At 35.7% G+C, this 6,144-nt stretch overlaps 1 protein-coding gene across 7 annotated transcripts in view; it reads right to left on the bottom strand.

The window, feature by feature from the left end:
* Nucleotides 1–6,144, bottom strand: part of LOC121329371 (RNA-binding protein 47-like) — a 42,169-nt gene that overhangs the window by 6,622 nt on the left and 29,403 nt on the right. Inside the window, exon 1 of one of the 7 annotated variants that reach the window (XM_041274975.1) lies at nucleotides 5,448–5,552. The exons of the other annotated variants lie outside the window; for them this stretch is intronic. The gene's annotated coding sequence lies outside the window, so the exon portion shown is untranslated. Of the gene's footprint in view, nucleotides 1–5,447; nucleotides 5,553–6,144 lie in introns of those variants that run through there. 7 annotated transcript variants of the gene reach the window in all.

Consider the following 6,144-nt stretch of genomic DNA (forward strand, 5'->3'; position numbering starts at 1 on the left):
ATTATCAGCTTTTATATTCTTTCTAATGTGCCTTCTATTACCATACAGGGTTTTATGTGCAACTAGTTCACATTCACTTTTAATATGCACAGTAACAAAACATTACGAAGTAACACCAGGGAGGCTTTATTTCAAAGATCCGGAATATACAGTTTAAAAATCAGGACGAGGCAAATCTCTGAAACCATGTGGCTGCCACTACATGGCATATACAACCAGGAGCCTAACCCTAAACAAAACACAAGTGTATTCAGAAACCCAAGTGTAGTGTAATGCCTTGAAAAAGCATACCATGATAACATGCTTTATCCGTTATTACCCCTTTCAGTCCTTTATTCATTTAAATAGATTCAGAGAGGAGTGTACTTACGCTGTTCATGCTTTTTTTATTATTTAACATACTTTTGTGTGATTTACAATGCTTACTTATGCTTTGATTTCACCCAGTGTACTGGAGCGCTACCACGGTGTCTTACAGTAAAGCTTTACACTCTTATCTATCTCCACAAGGTCTAAATGACTCCTGCACCACTGGGACCGTGTCCTGATGTGGAGGAGGGGAGCAAGGGTTATCTTAAGAAATAACATGTGACTCACATTGCCTGAAACCGGTGTGAGGAACATACGCTTTCCTGGAAACTAATGGAAATACCCTTGTTAAAATAGCAACACACAAATAACAGCTGCAAAAGTACAGAAATGGCTACAAAATAATATCTGTACAAAAAATGCAGTGTTACAACAATTTTCCTCAAAACACTAGATATGAAAGCATGTGACCGACTGCACTCCATGGCATGACGTGCAGTAAAACCTTGCAGTTCAATGTCAAGTAAGGAAGCTGACTTATTTTGCATAGAGTGTACAGCCGTGACCAAGAGTTTTGCATCCCCTAGAATTTTAGGATTGCGACATTAAAAAATAAATAAATAAATAAATTATAATAATGTATGAAAATAACTTAGATCGCAAAAGTCTACTAGCAGTAGTACAGCATTTCATGTTAGATTTTCAGTTTTTTCAGATTGTCAGTTTTTTGTTAAGTATATGGAAAACTACAAAGGGGTATGTAATTCAATGTGGGAGTGTTACATTATTCAGCAGGTTTCAGCAGACTTTATGAAACTAAATGAGTTCATTCTGTAGGGGGATGTAAAACTTTTGGCCCTAGTTGTACAATACTGTGTAACCAGGAACCAGTCTATGGGAAACATGAGATGGTTTAATTTAGGTATGCATTCCTAATACAGTCATGTCCTGCGTTTGGTGTTTCCCCTGAACAAAGGTTGGAATTATATTATTTTTGATAAAACTAGTTTAGTTTTCACAGTCTAAAGACTGTAAGGAATGTACAAAGCAGCCGGAATCGAGCAACGTGATTGTTTATACTCGTATGTGTACTGTAAACTGAAGAGTTTCTTTGTAAACATGATGAAGCACGCACCTAAGCTGCTACATGGTGTGGTTTGAGTGCTGCTGGAACTCTATGCTGTTGAGTAGGATAAATATAAGGTTGAACTCCCATCAAGCTGCATTTATTCACCGGCAGGAATTAAATGCTATCACCATTACAGAGCAATCTATCATCATATGCTATGTTCACGCTCAACCTGAGCAACATGACGCCCACAGTGGAGTGGCTATGCGTCGGACTGCTAAGACCGTTAGTTGTACAGTAAATCAGGAAGATAAGAAAAAAAAAAAAAATGTACCTGTTTAATTTTCAATTGGTAACCTAGCTAGCTTATCTGTGACCATTGTTTGTACTGCAACGCTTTGTATTCTTATAAATTTAAATATCACATCGTAACTTGAAGCCTACTGTTTCAGCAATTCTCTTTTTATATTATCACTCGAGCTATGCTTTGCTTTAGGCCAAAGTCCAGCAGGAATACTGGACAAAATAACTTTAATGCGCTGCGTTTATATGACTTTATAGACACTATGGACACATTTACTAAATGCACTTTTAAGTTTCTCATATTTAGGATGTGTTGTCTGATTCTCTTCTAAGATCACTGTGTAACAAAATTGTATTTTTTAGTTCCTGGGTAGTAAGTGTTATTTCCTAATTGCTTATGCCTCAAAAATATAGAACATGGCTATTATTCCCCACAAACTTTGCTTTTGTAAATACAGTATAATTGTAAATCTCGAAAAACTACTCACTTCTAAATCTTTTGTAGTCATCTTTGTATTACTTTAGTATAAATACATGTTAATTTGGATTCATATGTTGTTTTTTTCTGACTTTATGTGAACGAAAAGACACACATTTGCCCGTTTTCCCATTGGAAATAGTGATATTTTGAAATATCACTGTCCTGGTCACAAAAGCAAAGTTTGTGGGGAATAATAGCCATTTTCTATACTTTGGTGGCATAAGCAATTAGGACAGAGCACTTACTACCCAGGAACAAAAACTGTGTTACATAGTGTATTAATCATGAACAGCCAGAATAGTCATCCTCAAGCAAGATGAATGAATTCCCTTTTTATAATGCATGATCTTTTAGACAAGATAAAAATGCATTTTTGTTCAGTTGATTTTTTGAAAACTTTTGCCACACTGTTGTTACCATGTTTCATAAAACTTTACAATGCTTACCATGACGTACTGCAATAAACAAATAGAGTGATTAATACTTATTTATCCAAACCCCAAAAAAAGCCTTCAACATTTGGAGTTCTATATTGTGAAGCAAATGCAATGGTTGGCACATTTTGTGAGAAGCATTATACAACTGAAATGTTATAAAACTAGTTGAAGGAAGGAACAAGTGGTTGTTGTTTTGAGTAAGTATTGTGCTATAAATAAAAAAAGTGCCTTAGTCTTTACATGTGCTTCAAAATACGGATCATTTTCTTTCCCTTCTTTTTCATCATGTTCAGCTGCAATTGTGTTCAATTCCGTTCAACATGCTGTGAAATACAGCTACTGCAAGTGTCAATTCATGACTGTGAACGAAGAAGATGGGTGCCTAGTCCAAACCCTGTGGTTCACCTGCTCTGATGTACTGTATAGTGGCATCGCTTAGACATTTGTCCATTGCTCTAAAACACAGATGCACTGAGGGATCACAAAGGTGTAGTAAAATAAAAACTGGATTCATAAAAAGTATCTGGCTTTCGGGACAAACAAATAAATAAGCACCTATATAAAATTTAGACATCTAGAATTGAAAAAATAAGTGCCAATAATAATAATAATAATAATAATAATAAAATAAGAAGAAGAAGAAGAAGAAGAAGAAGAAGAAGAAGAAGAAGAAGAAGAAAGAAGAAGAAGAAGAAGAAGAAGAAGGACGACATTTCAAACTGACAGCAGTAACAATGTGCACAGTTTAAAATATCTAGTTTTCATGGTAGGGCTGTAGACTTAAAAAAGATCAGCTGCCACCATATCCACCGTTAAATATGAATTACAGGTTAGATTCACAACAATCTGAAAATGTGAATGCACTGTAATGCATTTAATTATGCAGTTACCTTTTTAAAGGACACATAAATTACCAAAGACTACACAATTTCAAAAACAGAACTGTAGGTGTTATCAAACATTTCTTTTTTTTTTTTTTTTTTTTTTAATATGGAGGTTGGTTACAGGTCATATGAAAATGACACTTCATCTGATAATGTTCACAATTAACACCATCTGGCTTGGGAAACAGCTTTGTGATTTTTTTTTAAAGAATAATTTCCATTTAATATTTATCCCCACATGCATGAAATCCAATCCAATGTAAAATGCAAAAAACTACATCAAGACTTTCAATTGTTTATTCATAGCAAGCTTTTTAGCACCCGTTTGTCGCTGTTTACCTTTATATGACCTTTACAAAATGTGCACCTTTCACCAAGGAAACCAGAGGCAAGAGTTAGTTACTGATTAACTGCGGTACCACTGTCGGACTTGTACAAATCACAGCGCTCAACTGCCACGCCATTGCCAGCACGAAGACAAGCAGGCGGCCAAAACCCTTGTGAATTTCTGTCATATCAGCAGAACAGAGCAACAGAGTGACCAATTTGTTTCAACCTATGCTCCTCAATGCTTTCTGACACCTTTGCACAACTAAATTAAGTGGGTTGAGAAATCCACATTTATTGCTGGGTAAGAAACAACCAACGCACATTGACCTCCCTCCCTGCAGTTAGTTATTTAATGATAAAAAAGTGATTTACAAGGATATGCAGAGGACACAGCTATCCCACAGTATTCATTTACACTTACAGTATCTGGCTCTAGATAGATAAACCAATACAAACTTGGATTCACTTTCCAGATGTAAAACTGAAGCTGAACAAACCATAAATACGGTGTATAAACTGGCTCTCAATGTCCCCAATCTATACATAAAATGTGAAATCCCAAGTTATGTATCAAACTGTAAGTACTTTATAAGCATTAAAACTAATTTAGGACAGAGCAATCTGAAGCACATTGATACACAGCAGTTCAATTTATTCAAGTCATGTTTATTACCTTGCTTGGATAACTTACTAAGATAAAGTCATGCAAACTTAACAATAGTCATCTGACTAAATACTATGCAGTGTTTTACCATTGCCTATATCCGTGGCTTAACAGTACCCATGCTTTTGCAAACAGGAAAACCACATATTACAATAATGAAGCAACATAGGGACGCCAGTCTAAAGACTAAACTGCTTTTCAGCATTCAGCTTTGTTAGTAACCCTAAAACAAGCTAAGTAAAGGGAGGCAAACGTTTCCGCCTGGTGTATTTATCAATGTCTTTATTGGTTCACCTGTGTTACTCCACCTTTAAACAACAGCACACATTATTCAAAGTACTATCTAATCTGTGCTGAAAAAACCTATGTCTGTCCATAAGGGTTTAACTTGGAGACCAGAGGCGAGATATTAGGCACACAGCCTTCAGTTAATGCCGAAAGGCCTCAAACCTTGATTACACATTAACTAGGCAAACACAGCAGACTCTGAAGCTAGTTTTCTAGAGTGAAACATCTAAGCAGTGCTCATTTACAGACATCTGTTCATACACAAAAATATATTTTAACTTCCCTTTCACAAAGAACTTTAGATCCTAACATGGAACCACAATTCAACAATCGTTTTTGGGTTTTGGGAAACTCTAACATGTATTCACCCTGAATATGAAGCCAGTCCAGCAAAACTGTCTTATTCAAAAGAACCTGTCCAGTATGTCTGTTACAGTGTAATAATAATAATAATAATAATAATAATAATAATAATAATAATAATAATAATAATAATCACAGTGTTGATACTAGTGCCTTTTAAAATCTGTAGCCTTAGTCTGCCATTTCATGCTGTGTATAAAGTAATACTGTAGCAATTATTAATAACACCTCAAGGTAATGAAAGAACAGCAGAAACATACACAATATACAGGTAAAATTGTTCCACAAATCAGCTTTTTAATAAGAACATCCACTGTACCTTCAGCAAGTAATCCTTCTACAGGGGTGTGACAGCCTAACATTGACACCTTTCCCAAAGAGCAAACTTTTTCTTCCTGATCACAAGAACAGTAAAACTCTAGTATACTTTGCATATGGGTTTTCATTGGTCAGGAGTCTTTGGTCAGTGTATTTCAAGGCAAGCCATTTGCTGGGAGAACCTGGGAAGAGGCAGGTTGGTGGGTGGAGTCAGCCAAGAGGGGGGTGTTAAACTACCTGCTGCATAAATCCATGACTCTTAGATCATTACAGGTAACCAACCCATGTGTAACTAATGAAAAAAACAAAACAGGAGAGCTGGCTTGACATTTTCAATTTGTTTTTTAACAGAAATGTTTCACTCACTGTTGTTGACAAAAAAGGGTACTGATTTATAATCAAATACTGAACAGCATATGATGTGGTGTGCAAAACAGACTTTTATTTAAGGAAACAGATATCATTACAAAACCTATGACACTAACCAGAAAATATGTTTGGTAGATATGGATATGAGCCATTAAAGATTGTGTGATTGTCTTGGTCAGTGATGAGAAATGGCTAGCTATTGCTTGGGAGTTTGGAGTTACAAATGTGTATGCTGAAGCAGACTGCGTTTACCACCACACACCCTTAGAAAAGACCAAGGTCTAGTGAAAACATGATTCACGACAGTAAAAATGCTGTGTACATAACAA

Source organism: Polyodon spathula, chromosome 2 (genome assembly GCF_017654505.1).
Source record: "Polyodon spathula isolate WHYD16114869_AA chromosome 2, ASM1765450v1, whole genome shotgun sequence".
NCBI classification, from domain to species: domain Eukaryota; kingdom Metazoa; phylum Chordata; class Actinopteri; order Acipenseriformes; family Polyodontidae; genus Polyodon; species Polyodon spathula.